This window comes from Somniosus microcephalus, chromosome 30 (genome assembly GCF_052327205.1).
Source record: "Somniosus microcephalus isolate GS21.2 chromosome 30, FLI_Smic_1.0, whole genome shotgun sequence".
Taxonomy (NCBI): Eukaryota; Metazoa; Chordata; class Chondrichthyes; order Squaliformes; family Somniosidae; genus Somniosus; species Somniosus microcephalus.
In genome coordinates this window covers 36,104,929-36,122,462 of record NC_141016.1, presented here as the reverse complement: position 1 = coordinate 36,122,462, position 17,534 = coordinate 36,104,929, and the positions used below count along the sequence as shown (strand labels likewise).

The 17,534-nt window shown below is 43.0% G+C and overlaps 1 pseudogene; it reads right to left on the bottom strand.

The window, feature by feature from the left end:
• Positions 1–17,534, bottom strand: part of LOC147098136 (scavenger receptor cysteine-rich domain-containing protein DMBT1-like) — a 210,767-nt pseudogene that overhangs the window by 44,699 nt on the left and 148,534 nt on the right.

Here is a 17,534-nt window from a genome sequence, read left to right as displayed (position 1 = left end):
CTCTCGAGAGCCCCGCACCCCCCTCCCCACCCGAGCCGAGCGCGGAACAGAGTCTCACCTGCTCCTGCTGCGCGCGCACCCTGACCCTCGTGGCTGACGCCGTTGCCCCGGGTAACGTGACACGGGGGGGGGGCTGTGTGGTAAGGAGCTTAGCAGCAGCCCAGTTACCTAGCTCGGGCCTGGCTGGGCAAGAAAGGCCCAGGCTTTCAGGCCTAATAAAAAAACGGGCAAAGGTAGGAAAAAGAATCTTCAGGTGAGACAAAATATTTACAAATGAGTGATTTATTTTAAAAGAATTTAATAAATTGAATTTTATTTTGCTGGAAATGTATATTTGAAAACAAAGACGCAGAAAGCAGGAAAAAGAATGGAAGCAAGATGGCAGCTACTCACCTCGGTTCAGAACGAAAAGGCCCGCCCACACACGCACCGATTGATCGACCGTCAGGTGACCAAAGCGTAGGATTGGTCAATCGTCCCGTCACTCGACCGTAGGAGGGCCCGGCCACACGCGGCAGCAAGCCGCCGTACGATTGGTCGACCTCGAGGTCACTCTGTCGCTAATGAGCAGATAATGAGTTGCTAATGAGCGGAACGTTGAAGGTTTTTCAGATACCGCGGGCGCGATTTTAGCCCGGCCGAAACGTAAATACGCTTAAAACCGTCTCGGAAGCGTAAGCTTTCTTTGGAGGTAACGCACGCGTAGGTACGCCCTGTAACTTTCGAGCGCATAGCCCGACAGACGCACAGGCGATGACAGACAGAATGACAGACAGAATGACAGAATGACAGACAGACAGACAGACAGACAGATGTACCGATTTATATATATAGGTAAGTAATATAATTTAACACAAACAGTAATCCTAATATTAATAATATAAATTTAATAATAACCAGGGAATACTGGAATTATAATCTCTCGCTTTCCGGGGATGGACAGACGCTGTTTATTTTACTTCCGCTTTCTTCCGTAAATGATCAGAGGCGGTGGGAGATGAGAGACAGAAGAAAGATTTTTACCTGCGCAGATGACGCCGGCATCCCAGGAGTGTGACAAGGAATAGTGACCCCATTGAGCCAAATCACACTTCCGCAGAGTGGCCTCGGTCCCGCCGCAGTGAACATTCCACGTCACAATGGGTCCGGACCCTTCCCCAAAGTGAGCCCCGCCCGGTCTTGACAGCGCGGCCCCACAGCCCAGCTCCTGGCACACAACAGCGGCGTCCCATAGGTCCCAGAGACCACCATACACAGTCCCCCACTGTCCCCTGTAGTGAATCTCCAGTCTCCCAGCGCACAGACTGCCCCCATTCACCAGTCTCAGCTTCACCGTCTCTGTAAAATATCAGAAATAACATCAAGCGGTTAGAGCGTATTAAACCCACAGTCTCCCAGCGCACGGACCGCCCCCATTCACCAGGCAAGAGGGACCATGTGAGGAATCAGTGGGAACATCAGGCTGTGCCCAGACCCCGAATAAAACCCAGAGTAAATATGAAACATGGCAAAAGGGAGAGGAAAATACTAATTAACGGTGTAAACGAGCAGGGAACCGGGAGTCAGCGGGAAGTTCCCAGCAGCAGAGCGGCTTCCACGGGGTCGGGGTGGCGATTGGCTCAGAATATATTCCAGCCTCCAGAGGTTGAGAAAAAGGCGTGGCTGCAATGGTCAGCTGTCCATCATGATCAGTACCGATTGGCCAAGGTAGTGCGAGCTCAGCCCCAGTGAGGATTGGAAGAAATTCCCCCCAATCCCCGGAGACAATAGAGGAAGAGGCGGGGCTGGATGGTCATGTGATCCTAATGTCAGCACTGATTGGTGAGGTGGAAAGTGAGAGCTGCTGTGGGACCGGCAGCAGTGTCAGTGGAGCCGGCCCTTCACACTCTGCCCTTCAGGGCCCCGTTTATTGTCGCTCTGCATGAAGGGAGCAGCCGCCTCTCAGCTGGAATTAAAGATCTTTAGTAACAGTCCACGGGAAACAATCTTCCCGTCCGATGGACACAGGAGGAGCTGGTTAATCGGTGATCGAAAAGACGCTGAGATTGTCACCCAGCCTTAATATTCAATGGGATGGATCAGAGCAGAGAGATACCAGATAAAGTAAAAATGAAAAGCGATTACCTGACGGGTCAGCCTGACTGTTCCCAGGTCTGCCTGAAATGAGACATTGAGAATTATAGTTCGCTGGGGCAAGAAATTAATAAAAATGTCAGAAAGAAAACGCACACATACAACGAACTGTGGGGTAACAATTCCAGTCTCGTTGTGAAAATCTGAAACGGGGCCTGTGATTTCATCTGTTCTTCATTACTTATAAAACCTCAAATACAATCTATGTAGCAAGCTGACATTTGTAAAGTGCCAACAGTTTATCGAGAATTGTTTTCACACAAACACACACTGACACCTGGGCACACTCTCTCCTTGTGGTGACAGTGCTCGGGCCCCATGTATTACCAGTGTTTAGGTGCCCAGAGAAGGCGGTGGTGATGGACCTGCTCCTCGTAGAATCATAGAATGACACAGCACAGATGGAGGACTTTCGGCCCATCCTGCCTGTGCTGGCTCTTTGAAATGCGATCCAATTAGTCCCTGCCCCCTGCCCTTTCCCCTTAGCCCTGAAAGTTACTGGTGACGGTGCTCTGACAATTTTTTGCCCGTGTGTAGTTGCCCTGAGCAGGCGGTGGTGATGATGAGCATTGCAGCTCTTTTAACAGCTGCAGTGCTCTTCATCTTCATATTAGGTAATCCCTCGGAACTGAGGATGACTTGGTTCCGCACTAAAAATGAGTTCTCAGGTGACTGCTTCGTCCAATTATGGACCTACAGTCTCTGTCATAGGTGGGGCCGACGATGGTTGAAGGGGCAGGTGGGTGGAGTTCTCGGGTTGACGTGCGCTCCTTCCACTGCTTGTGCTTCGCTTCTGTTTGCTCCTGGCAAAGAGACTCGAGGTGTTCGGCGATTTCCCGAATGCTTCTCCTCCACTTTGTGCGGTCTTGTGCCAGGGATTCCCAATTGTCAGTGGAGATGTTGCACTTTTTCAAGGAGGCTTTGAGGGTGTCCTGGGGCGCTCTTGCCGTGTCGGAGCTTCGAGTAGAGCACTTGCTTTGGGAGTTTCGTATCAGGCATGCGGACGATGTGGCCCATCCATCAGAGCTGTTCAAGCATGGTCAAAGCTTCGATGCTGGGGATGTTAGCCTGAGCGAGAACACTGACTTTGGTGTGTCTATGCTGCCAATGGATTGGCAGGACCTTGCGGAGGCAGCGTTGGTTTTATCTCTCCAGGGATTTGAGGTGCCTCCTGTACATGGTGCATGTCTCTGAAGCTTACAGGAAGGCGGGTATCACTACTGCTCTGTAGACCATGAGCTTGGTGCTGTGTTTGAGGTCCCGGTCTTCAAACACTCACTTCCTCAGGCGACTGAAGGCGGCGCTGGCACACTGGCAGTGCTGGACTTTGTTATCGACATCTGCCTTTGTTGACAGTAGGCTTCCGAGGTATAGAAAGTGTTCCACATTGTCCAAGGCCTCGTCATCGATTTTGATAATCGGGGAGCAGTACTGTGTGGCGGGGGCAGCTTGGTAGAGGACCTTTGTCTTATGGATGTTTAGTGTAAGGTCAATGCTCTCGTAAGCTTCCATGAAGGTGTTCACAATGGTTTGGAGGTCGACCTCCAAGTGTGCGCAGACGCAAGCATCGTCTGCATACTGTAACTCAATGACAGGGGATGGGTCAACTTTGGATCTGGACTAGAGGTGACGGAGGTTGAACAGTTTCCCGTTTGTTCTGTAGATTAGCTCCACTCCAGCAGGGTACTTACTGAGGGTGAGATGGAGCATTGCCGCAAGGAAGATTGAGAAGAACGTTGTTGCCATAACACAGCCTTGCTTGATACCGATCCATACATGAATTGGGTTTGTGTTGGATCCATTGGTCAGTGTAATGCCTTGCATGTCATCATGAATTATGAGGGGGATGGTGACAAACTTTTGGGTGCAGCCGAATTTGAAGGCGCTCTCACAGTGACTTTAAGTAGCGAAGTATAGGATTCCCATGCAAAGTTCAGGATGGAATATTAGTATAATTTAAATTAAATTATAGATTATCTTATTGTGTGATGAGTTTCAGAGCCTTTAAGTTTAATTCAATGTTTTCCATGTGGAAACGTCAAAGCTTCCATAAAGTTGTAATTGGAAGTTTCTGAAACAAATCAAAATGAACCATTGGTTAGACGGGTTCACACCTCCTATCTCTGTGCTAGCTGTTCCTCAATAGGTTCCAGCTGAGCGAATTCTCTTGTAACCTGTCCTTGCCGATTGGTCCATCATTTTACCCGTTAATGATGTTCGGTTAATGGTCCTCTCATTTACTGGTTAATCTTTGCTCCTTTTTAAAATGCAGCCAATATGTTGACCTGCTCCCAGCCCCCCTGATGATACTGTGTCCCACAGATCTCCAGGTCTCTTTCTATTCTAAATGTTATATACTAGAGACAGTGTGTTGACCTGCTCTCAATCCCCCTGATGATATTGTGTCCCACAGATCTCCAGGTCTCTTTCTATTCTAAATGTTATATAATAGAGACAGTGTGTTGACCTGCTCCCAGCCCCCCTGATGATACTGTGTCCCACAGATCTCCAGGTCTCTTTCTATTCTAAATGTTATATACTAGAGAGAGTGCGTTGACCTGCTCCCAGCCCCCCTGATGAAATTGTGTCCCACGGTTCTCCAGGTCTCTTTCTATTCTATAAGTTATATACTAGAGACAGTGTGTTGACCTGCTCCCCATCCCGCTGATGATTTTTTGCCCTCCAGATCACCTGGTCTCTTTTTATTCCCTAGGTTATATATTACAGACAACGTGACACCGATTCTTGTCCTCAGCTGCGTTTGTCAAGGATTCTTGATTGAGAGCAGTTTCCAAACAGAATCTCTCTGGTCTCGTTCAAGTCCGGGTTCTGAAAAGTTGACAGAGCATTACAAGCTTCCACTCCAGGAGAGCCTCAGCAGTCCTGAACAACACTCTCCTGTCCTGCACATTCATCATTTATTGTTATCCATTGACAGACTAGTGGGAATAATCTTTCTGTATTTACTCAAAAACTTTAAAAACTCAACGCTTCTGTTAGAATTGATGATTGTGAGACTACAAAATAGAGTCAATACACAGCGTTTATATGAAAGTTCTTCTCCTGTCAGATTATCAGGTGTGTCGAGAATTACAAAAAATTATTTTATATTAAACTATATCAAGTCCAACTTGAACAACATTCACAATTAAATGAGTTCCCGTTGGGTTTATGAAGCAAATGAATTGAAAATCTTTAATTGCACGTTAAAACCTCCAGTAAAACACCAGAGGGAGCTCACACCAAACAATCCCGACTCTGAGCATTAACAGCGCAAAGAGTAATTTCTAACAAAATATCTCCATAGCCCTTAACTAGTGCCTGGATATAAGTTACCATGGTTAGAAAATCAACAAAGACGCATCGAATATTGACAAGAACAGGACAAAGTGCTCTGATCGCTATCTGCCGCAGTTAAATATACAAACAAAATCAGGATTTGTTACACAAAGCTACCAGAGCATGGGACATGTGGAATGAGATAGAGAAACAATCCCGCTATCTCATTAAATACTACATGACACTTTATAAATCTATGGAGCAATTGGAGGAATAATAAGAAACAAGTCCCTATAACTCATTAAACAAAACATGACACAGCATATAAAGTATGGGACATGTGGAAGGAGATTGAGAAATATATCCCGTTATCTCATTAAACACTACATGATTCTGTAGAAAAGTTATGGATCATTTGGAAAGAGACTGAGAAACATTAATTATTACTTGACATTGTTCATCCAAATGTATGAAATAGAAAGCTTAATTTAATATAAAAAGCTCATAGCTCAGACGATCCTCACTAACTAAACAAAAAAACTCATACAGCAAATCCTAGGGAGGTTTAGGATATTTCAATAGCATCATTTTTGACGAGTGTACTTGAAAAGAGCTCAATTAATAATGATTACTAACTGAAGCAATATAGGTTTCACCTCTAGTTAATATCTAACTTTACAATATATATAGTCCTTGTCCAACACTCCAACGCTGAACAAATTATCTTTTAAAAAATAGGTCAATTCTCTGTATCACATGCGGTCAGACAGCACTTCTAGTGAGAAATATCTGTGACAGAAATGTGTGTGTGTGTTCAGTCGGCAGTAGGTGCAGCTTTGACTGGTGTTCTACACTCAGAGAGTTCACTTACACCCCAGACTCCGATACATTCTATTCTAACAGTGAATGCGCTCTGCTTCCAATAGGCTCGGTTTTAAACCCCACTGGAATATCAACTCCAGTCTGCTCTGTCTATACGGGAGCCGCAGGGAACAAAATAAAGCAAACTGGTGTGGAATTTGTGCTCGATTTCGATTTTAAATCTAAATTTGGCACAAATCTCCTCTGAAAATTAAAGTAAGTGTTAATCAGATGCAATATATAATACACCTGTTTATTGACACAGACAGAGTTGAACAATTGTTTGCAATTTGAAGTTGATGGAACTTTCAAATCAATGAACAACCCAAAATATATATTAAATTAAAATTGTACAAATTAAATAACACATTGCAATATTCACTTCATACGATCCCAATGAATGACATTAATATGCCCATTATCTGTCAATTGAATTTGATCAGCACGCGATTTGTGAAAATGATTCAGGGAGTGATGTACATTTCATGTTTTTTCTCCGTTCTATGATTTGCAGAAAATGTTCTTTAAATCTACAAAACAGAATTTTATGTTCCAATCAGTTTTATTATATCAAATAAAATGAATCACGGTAACATATTTCTTTAAATGTAAAATGTATCTGATAACAGTGCGAGAAGGTTTCCCTGTCAGTAAACCAGATTTTGTTAAAGAAGGAGATTAATAAATATAACTAAACACACACTGGAAGCAGCGAGAAAATGACTGAAGTAATCGACCGACAAACTCAGCAAAAGGTATCGAGCAGTAGGAAGGAGATTGAGAAACCAGTCCCGAAATCTCATTAAACACTACATATAAATATATGAAATAGAATGATTAATTTCAGATAAAAGTTCATAATTTTGAAGATCATCACTGACTAAACAACAATATGCACAATCCCAGAGAGTTTGGAAATTTCAGTAACATTTTTTGGAGGGTAAACTTAACAATGATTATACTGTTAATTAATGCAAATTGAAACAATATTGGTTCCACGTCTAGTTAGTATTTAACAATATTGAAATTAATTCTCCAACGTTCTAATACTGAATAAACTATTTAAAATAGTTCAGTTCACTGAAACACACGGGGTCAGACAGCACTTCTGGTGAGAAATATTTGTGACAGAAATGTGTATGTGGGTTCAGTCGGCAGTAAGTGCAGCTTTGACTGGTGTTCTAAACTCAGTGAGTTCACTTACACCCCAGACTCTGATACACTCTATTCTAACAGTGAATGCGCTCTACTTCTAGCAGGCTTTGTATAAATAATCCGATTAGAATTTTAACTCCAGTCTGCTCTGTCTGTGCAGGAGCCAAGGGGGACAAAACAAAACAAAACTGCTGCGGTAGTGTCTTGGTTTCTGTTTAAAAACTAAATTTTACTCAAGACTCAGCTGGGAATTTAAAATAAGTGCTATTCAGATGTAAAATATTCTTACATCTGAATAGAATGACATTGACAGAAATGGGTAAAGTTTCCCTATTTGTAGTTGATGGAATTTAAAATGAATCAACCCAAAATATGTTTTAAATGAGAATTCTTCGAATTGCATAAAGCATTTCAATATTCACTTCACACGATCCCAATGAATGACACATTTGAATAAAATATGACTGTTTATTTCAGATTGAATTTGATCAGCAGGCGATTTGTGAAAATGATTCAGGGAGTGAGATTCATTTCATGCTTTATTCTCCGTTCTATGATTTGCAGAAAATGTTCTTTAAATTATCTACAAAACAGGATTTTAGTATCCAATCAGTTTTATAAAATAATAAATTTAACCACAGAAATATATTTCGTTAAACTCACAAAGTATCTGATAACAGTGAGATAACGTTTCCCTGTCAGTGAACCAGCATTTGTTATTGGTGGAGATTAATAAATATAACCAAACACACACTGGAAACAGAGAGAAAATGAACGGAGTCACCGACCAAAAACCTCAGCAAAAAATATCGAGCATCTGGCAGGAGATTGAAAAACAAATCCCGAAATATCATTAAACCTTACATGACACTGAAAAAATAGTATGGAGCAGGTGGAGGGAAATTGAGAAATAAGTTCCAATATCTCATTAAATTCTATATGATTCTGTATGAAAAGTATGGGGCATGTGGACGGAGACTGAGAAAGCGTCATTATTACATCAGTCTGTATATGTAAATGTACAAAAAATAGTTTAATATTAAAAGCTCATAATTTTGAAGATATTCACTAACTAAACAACAACACTCACAGAACAATTTCTGCAATGATTTAGGGAATATTACGAACAACAATATTTGGAGACTTTATTTAATTATAATTGTAATAATGGTTAATGCTAATTGATACACTATTGGTTCCGCCACTAGTTACTATTTTATTATACAATATTTGTAAACCTTATCCAACATGCTAATGCTCAATAAAGTTATTTTAAATAGATCAGTTCACTCTCTCACACGGGGGTCAGACAGCACTTCTAGTGAGAAATATCTGTGACAGAAATGTGTGTGGGTTCAGTCGGCAGTAGGTGCAGCTTTGACTGGTGTTCTACACTCAGTGAGTTCACTCACACCCCAGACTCCAATACACTCTATTCTAACAGTGAACGCGCTCAACTTCCAACAGACTCAGTTTACATAATCCTATTAGAATTTCAACTACAGTCTGCTCTGTCTGTACAGGAGCTGCAGGCGGAAGGCGATGGAGAACCCAGTCCCGATATCTCATTAAACGCTACATGACGCTATTAAAATTCAAGAAAACAACATTTACATTCCACATCACTTCAATGCGTAGTAAAGAACAGTAATTTTATTAATGAGGTACATATTATGAGAAAAAAAGCTTATCCATAGATAAACTAAACAACAGCACCCACACAGTAAATTCCCCAGAGATGAAGGAAGTTTTAGTGACATATTCTTTTTGGATAGTGTAGTTAAAAATACTAAACATGCATGCTAATTGAAACAATATTGGTTCACCTCTAGTTAATACTTATTATACAATATTAAAGACCTTGTACAGCACTCTAATGCTCAACAGCCTAACATGATAATTCCAGACTCGGCAAAACACTGGGGTCAGACATCACTTCTAGTGAGAAATATCTGTGACCGAAATGTATGTGTGGGTTCAGTCGGCAGTAGGTGTAGCTTTGCCTGGTGTTCTACACTCAGTGAGTTCACTCACACCCCAGATTCCAATACATTCTATTCTATCAGTGAAAGCGCTCTACTTCCAGCAGGCTTGGTTTAAATAATCCGGATAGAATTTCAACTCCAGTCTGCTCTGTCTGTACAAGAGCCGCAGGGGACAAAATAAAGCAAAATTGCCGCGTTATTGTGACCGATTTCGGATTTAAATCTAAGATTGACACAAATCTCGACTGGGAATTTAAAGTAAGTGTTAATCAGATGAACAATATTCTGAACGCGCTGATTGTCAACAACAGAAATTGATAATTGATTCCCTATTTCAAGTTGATGGAACTTAAAATCAAACAAACAGCTGAAAATATATATCAAATGAATATTCTACAAATTAAGTAATAATTTCAATATACACTTCATGCGATCCCAATGAATGACAAATTTGAAGAAAATATGCCCGTTTTCTTCAGATTGAATTTGATCAGCAGGCGATTTGTGAAAATGATTCAGGGAGTGATATACATTTCATATTTTTTTCTCCATTCTATGATTTGTAGAAAATGTTCTTTAAATTATCAAAAAAACAGGATTTTAGAATCCAATCAGTTTTATAAAATAAAATAAATTAAACCACAGAAATATATTTTGTTAAACTCACAAATTATCTGATAACAGTGCGATAACGTTTCCCTGTCATGTAAACCAGCATTTGTTATTGATAGATGTTGATAAATATAACCAAACACGCACTGGAAGCAGAAAGATACTGAACGGAGTCACTGACCAAAAATCTCAGCAAAAACTATGGAACATGTTTAAGGAGATTGAGAAAGAAGTCCCAAAATCTTATTAAATTCTACATGACACTGTATAAAAAGAATGGAGCAGGTGGAGGGAGGCTGAGAAAGCATCATTATTACATCAGTCTGTACATATTCATGTATTAAATTGAAAAAATAGTTTAATATTAAAAGTTCATAACTTTGAAGATAACCACAAACTAAACAACAAAACTCACACAGCAAATTTTCCAAAGATTTAGGAAATGTTACTAACATTAACATTTGGAGAATGTATTTAATTGTAATTATTCTAATGGTTAATGCTAATTGTTACAATATTGGTTCCACCAGTAGTTAATATTTTCTTATACAATATTTATAAACCTCATCCAAAATTCTAATGCTGCTAAAAACGTTTTTAAGTATTTCAGTTCACTCTATCACACCGGGTCAGACAGCACTTCTAGTGAAAAATATCTGTGACCGAAATGTGTGTGTGTGTTCAGTCGGCAGTAGGTGCAGCTTTGACTGGTGTTCTACACTCAATGAGTTCACTTACACCCCAGACTCCGATACACTCTATTCTATCAGTGAATGCGCCCTACTTCTAAAAGTCTCAGTTTAAATAATCCAATTAGATTTACAACTCCAATCTGCTCTGTCTGTACAAGTGCTGCAGGTGGAAGGCGTTTGAGGAACCAGTCCCGATATCTCATAAAAGTCCACATGACACGTTTAAAATTCAAGACAACAACATGTACTTTGCACATCACCTCAATGTGTTCAGTAGTAAAGACCAATAATTATATTAATGAGGCACATATTATAATAATAATCAACGATGACTCACATTTGAGAAGCTGCAGTAAAAAGAGAGTCATGAAGGACCGGGGCATCGTCGCCGGTGCTGGTTACAGTGACGGGACCTGAACATTAACAGAATGTTGTTTGCAGATACCGAGCCGGCCCTCCAGCATCTTCCGACGCCCCGACAGAACTGGAACTTAATTCTTTGAAAACAGTTTGTACAGAAACCAACGTTTCTTTCAAAATAACCAATAGATTTTGAAAGGTGTTAACCGTGAATTGCAGTCTGGTAAAATACCCCAATGAGAAGGAACCTGCCCATTAATAGAAGAAAACAGCCCAGGTTCCATCCACTGCTGTTGAGCTGTGTGAGTCTGATAAGCGAAATGCGTCACCGACCCCGCATCTGGATCACATATTCATACAGAACAGAAGGAGGCCATTCGGCCCATTACACCTGTACCGGCTCTTTGAAAGAGCTGTTCAATTTAGTTTCACGTTCCTGCTTTTTGCCTATAACCCGATAATACTTTCTAAAGTGTGGTGCGCAGAATTGTATCCAATACTCCAGCCGAGGCATAACCAGAGATTTGTAAAGTTTTAGCATTATTTTCTAGTTTTTTATATAATCAATGCCCCTATTAACAAAGCCAATTACACATACGCTTTCTAAACCACCATCTCAACTTACCCGGTCACCTTCAAATATTAGTCAATATGCACCCCAGTTCCCTCTGTTCTTGCACACCCTCAAAATAGTACAATTTAGATTGTACTGTCTCTCCATATTATTCCTCTCAAAGACCAACATTTTATACTTAGCCATGTTAAATTGCATTTTCCTTCCGTCTGCACATTTCACCAGTATGTCTATGTCTTTCGGAATTCTGCTACTATAATGTTCACTATTTAATATGTTGTGTTAATTTATATTGCCGCAATATTTGAAATTGTATTCCCTATACACAAGTCCAGTTCATTTATAGACTGCAAGAAAAGCAATGGTCCTAATACCGACACCTGGTGTACACAATTTCAATATTCTATCCAGTCACAGAAAAATCCATTCACCACTAGTCTCTGCCTCCTATTCGTTAGACAATGTACTACGGAAGTTACCACCGTCCCTTCAATATCATGAGCATCTATTTTCGGAATTAATCTTCGGTGAGGCACTTTTGAAAGTCCATAGATACAACATGTACTGCAGTACCTTCATCAGTCAACTCTGTTAATTCATCAAAGAACTCAGGTTATTCAGACGTGAATTAAGTTTAACTATTAAATGATGGCTGTCCGTTATTAACCTATGCTTCTCCAAATGAGAATTAATTTTGTCTTGACAATGGTCTCTAGTAGTTTTTTCCAACCACCACTGACTTTAGACTGCCAGGCCTGTAGTTTCCTGGTTCATTCCACTCTGCTTTTTTGAACAGGTGTGTGGCATTTGCAATCCACCATTCCTCTGGCACCACTCCAATATCCAAGGAGATTGACCGCTTGTGGTCAGTGTGTCTGTTATTTCCAGCCTAGCTTCCCTTAGCAACTTAGGATTTGTAGGGGGGTGGCATGTGCCCAGTCAGCCCTGCCCCTGACTGTCCCTGAGCGATTCGAATTGCTCCCACACCCCTGGGTTCCAGACACCAGACTTAGGTACAGGCAGTGATACAGAAAATCGAGTAGAAAAGTGGTTTGGTACAAGAAAACCGTGAATTTTATTGAAAAACAATGCAACACAATCTTACTGAGAATTACTGATATAGTTACAGGCATAAAACAATTACACTTAGATGGGAATGGGGAACACATGGCACATCGAGGGAAACAAATGCATTAAATCCCCTTAACCTTATCCCACCCCCACTACCTAACTAGATTAAGCTATGAGGGGCCAGGAATTCATGCTCACCAATTCGAAACCTGTTGATTTAACTGGTAATGGGATTTGAGGTTCACTCGTGTTGTCCGTTGGGGTTCACCATAGTCACGTGGTCGCAGGGCACGGCGATGGAGTCATCTGAGTAAATTACCCCTTTTCTTCTCCTCCGTTAATGTCTTTGTTGATTCGTGATGGGTCTTCTTCTTCTTCCTCGGGCAGTTTGGTTTCCGACGGGTTTTACGATGATTGGGGCTCGGGTGGCGGTTTATATTGTCAACTTGATTTCACTACCTATGCTTCGAACACCATCATAACCTTAAATGGGCTTGACTGTCCAATTTTTCTGTCCCGGCTTTAAATGCTAGGTTATTCTCAAAGGCTTTGAACGCCAACTTATTCTCACAAACGCCAGCTTATAACTAGGCTGTTTGTCCCCCAATGCGTATTTCCGCTGCCCTTCTCTGCCTTTACCGGTTTACCATTTGATTCATCTCGTCTTGTCTGGCCGGTTGCAGCCGGTTGAAGTGACAGACCGAGAGAAGAGCTAAGAGAGTGATCACTACCGATGGGCCTACAGTTATACCCGATTCTTCACCCCTTATCTGCGCGCCAAATCAGGTCAGGTCTTTGTCTAACTTTTTGTGGGCTCGTCTAAATGATTACAGTCATTTATTTTAACAACTTCTGGGGGGGTGGTCTCCTTGTTTTAATGGCTTCAATATCCTGGTTGTGTGTTATTTATGAAAAATAATCGGGTTTCCTGGCTCGGCAGCTGCCTGTGAGCTTTTCCCGATTATGTATGCAAAAAGGTTGATTAGGTCCATTCTTACTTCATCTGTTCCAAGATGTAGGATGCACATTCTGTGTTTCCCTAGCTGTCTGGCTTTACAAAATCTCTCCACAGCTTTATGCATGTTATGTTTCGCTTCAGGGCCTGCCATTTTGCGTTTAAAATTCTGTCCATTTTGGTCACAAGGTTTCAGAATCCATTTTGGGTACCCTTTTTTAATAACTTGTCCATACAGGGTCCCTTTATTCATAACTTTTGGGGAATGTGGGAATGTTGAGAACCCTACACTCCCCCCTGTTGATACTAAACTCGCTTTAAGTATCATCCTGACAAGATGAGCAAAATTTCCAACCCTCCATAGTCAATCTTCCCCTGTAATTACCTACACTAATGATACCCACGGCACATGCACTTCCCAATCTGTAAAAATGTAGTGTACATAAGCATACATAGAATAATTACAGTCTTTTACACTCACCCAAGCATGGAGGTTGTCCAACAACCCTGCACCACTTGGTGCACATACATCTTTATTAAAACAACACGTCAAAAATCTTTATTAAAAAAGCAATAAAAGAACACAAAAAAACAATCTTTAATCAGAAATACAAAAACTCAAATTCAAACAGGTGTATCTCCCTCCACCTTAACATAATGTTCCTTCCAGGTCCTTTGGTTTCGGAATTCTAGTATCTGACCTTTTCCCTTGCACTGAGTGCATACTAGGTAAAATGCTATTCCCAGCTGGCAAACCACGAGAATGTGTGAAGCCAGTCTAAACCACGAAGGGGCCTCTATGTTTTCAAAATGTCCCACCAGGGTGGAACTACAATATCAAATATCTTAGTCCCTATCTCTACTGTTTCCTGCTCCAGAGTGTTGAAATGTTTCTGGGAGACTATTACTGCTTTGAGTATTTTGGTAAGGTGTTCTGGGAGAGGGGGGATTTCGCTGCTGAAATGCGCTATGTACTTTTGCAGGTTGTGAGATTCTCTTTTACAGTCAGGTGAACAGTGGAGGGTTCAGGAATGGGGACAATTCGTTCCTGGGCCACTGGAACTTCTGCCTCGTGTTTAAAGCTGAAACTGCTCTCACTTACCAGACACCAGCTATGCTGTCCATGCTGGTAGTGGGGCGCACCTATGGTGACACAATATGTCCCATCTCCTATATATGCTACCTGTGGGGGAACATGGTCCTGTGCCATTAACTCCATGGTACAATTTATAGGTTTTGCGCCAACAGCTTTAAAGCTGCACTGTGGTTTTGAATAGGCGTTCATGTGCTGGGGACACAGTATTGTGTGCTCCCCGGCTCTGGCAACCAGAGAGGTCTGTACCTGTCATAGCGTGCTCCCACTTTATGACATAAGGTGGGACCACTGTGAAACGGATGTGTGCACCCCCTAGAATGAGCCCAATGTTCTCTACCCTGTATACCAGCGCGGGTCAGGCTGTCCTACCCATGACCGGCATTCTCTCTACTATACCTATGATCGTGTGGTTGGACCACCCACAATCTACTGGGACTGGGTAGGCCTCAGAAGCTAGCCGGAGTTGACACGGGCTTAATGCATTCCCAAATGGATGGAGAGATGCGAGGTGTTTGTTGCTGATCCAGGAGGGGACTAAACCATGTATTAAATCCTCCAGATTACTGCGGCCCTCGCCCAGCAACCATGCCCTGTACAGCATGCACACCTCGTTCTGCGCAGCCTGATCCGAAGCATTTCTGTCCTCTCTCATGAGGGCATTTACGGTCTTTGTGTGCCTTTCCAGCTCGGCTATATTCTCTTTTAAATGGACCGTCATGGCCTGGTCCTCATGCAACCCTGAGCCTACTACCCTGTTCTCATCCATCAAGATTTTCTTTAACTGTGTTTTTAAACCGTTTATTTGGGTTTGCAATTCTATGTCATCTAAACTGTTGATGACAGAAGACCCTGTGTTAAACGCAGTAAAAACATAATTCCAAGCTCCCCTTCTTTGTCTCCATTTATTACCCAAAAACTCACGGTGTGTGGTGTACAGCTCGGTTTTGTCTACATTAGCAAAATCGAACTCATAAAATTTTCTAAACTTCTCCTTTAACTTGACCTGGTATAGTTGTTCCATTTCTCTGGAGCACCACTCCGGTAAATGTACCTCGGTGAGATTTAAAATCACGGAGGCTACCGCATAGCGTACCCCCTGGTACAGATCCTGATCTGCCGACACTAGTACCAGCCCATTCCCTGGTCACTTGGTGATGGCGGGGCACCCCTCCCTGTGTGTCCTTGCTGCCTGAGTCGTGGGCAGGGGCTTTCCGGAGCGGGTTACAATTTCAGTGGCTATCACTGGGATCGGGGAGTATGGGACTGCGCACGCATTCAGGCTGGAATCCCACTCCAACCCCATTCCGGCATCTTGGCATTGCCAGTGGAAAATGATGAATATGCCTGTGGGGCAGACCTTCTCTGACCCCCACATACAGACATAAATCCCCTGATCCCGTTCCCAACAATTGTCCCAGGATAAACTCAATCCCCCGTGAGTCCCTGTAATCGTCCGATGGGTATTGTTCCCCAATCGTTCCCACCTTACTGTGGGTTTCCCAATTTTTTGCTCAGTTTCCCGAGCCATCACCACCTATCCAACGGAAACTGTCCCTTGCATGTAAAACATACACTTTTCCCTACGGTGACGCTGACCCTTGTGGCAATGACCTGTACCCTGGGGCACAGGAGGGTGGTCTCCCCATACGTGAACCCGGTCTGGCTGGAGTACTGAGTCGAATTGGACCCCAACTACCCTGCCCACCTTCCCTCGTGGAAGTAAACGGCGAGCTCATCTGCATCCAGTTCGCCACTTCCATCGGTCACTATCAGTGCTCTATCTCCTGAACACCCATAGACTTGGGAGTGCTCCACATCACCTCGCTTTCCAATTCTCATTCCGATCATGGCGAGTAGGAGTACACCCCCCTTCATCCTGAAATCCTTGCCTGTGAAGAGATACAAGAACATACAGCCAGGTCCCGAGGAGATTTTCTGGCTTGGGTGAAGCTTAGTCGTGTCTTGCGACCTCGACTCAAATACAAACACTCTGAACAATACTACCAAACTACCAATCCTTACTTAAACTTAAACTAAACACACAAACTTCACAATACCAACCTTAATATTACTTAACTATATATATCCACTGCCCGTCTCCGGGCGGCCAGCCTAATCCCTGTTTGGGCTGCGGCACACGACTCCCTTCGGTGTGGGTGCACTGTCCTGTACTTCCGGTCCCTCGCAGCCTGTGGCTGCTGGCTGGGGACCTCTGTCCTTGGACTTAACCCTAACTCGGGGGGCTGCCCCCTTAAAATGGGGAGCCGGTGACCATGGTTTCCTTGGCTGGGGCGTCCGTTGGGACCTTCTAGGGACTTTGGCTGGTGGGGTTTTCTTGGCTGGTGGGCCTTTAACCCGAACCGCTGCCCCCTCCGGTGCAGTGAGTGGGCTCATTGCTACCACTGGCTGGGGATTTTCTTCCTCAGGCTTTACCTCTCCTGAACCTGGGCTACGGGCAGGTAACTCTTTGCAGCCTGTTGCTGCGGGCTGAGGGTCTCCGCCCCCAGGTCCCAAATCTGGGTCCGGGGCGGGGCCTTCACTCTCAGGTCACTACTCCTATAAACCTGGGTCAGGGGCGTCGTCCTCGCACTCGGGTCCCTCCTCATCTGAATCCCAGAAGAGTGGGGGAATGTCCAAAGCGGTGGGTGAGATGGCAACTCCCCTTAAACAAGCCACAGCGCCTGCCTGTGCAGTCTGTGAACTTGTTCCCACTGCTGGATGAGGATCTCTATCCTCAGACCTTACCCCAACTGACTGTTCT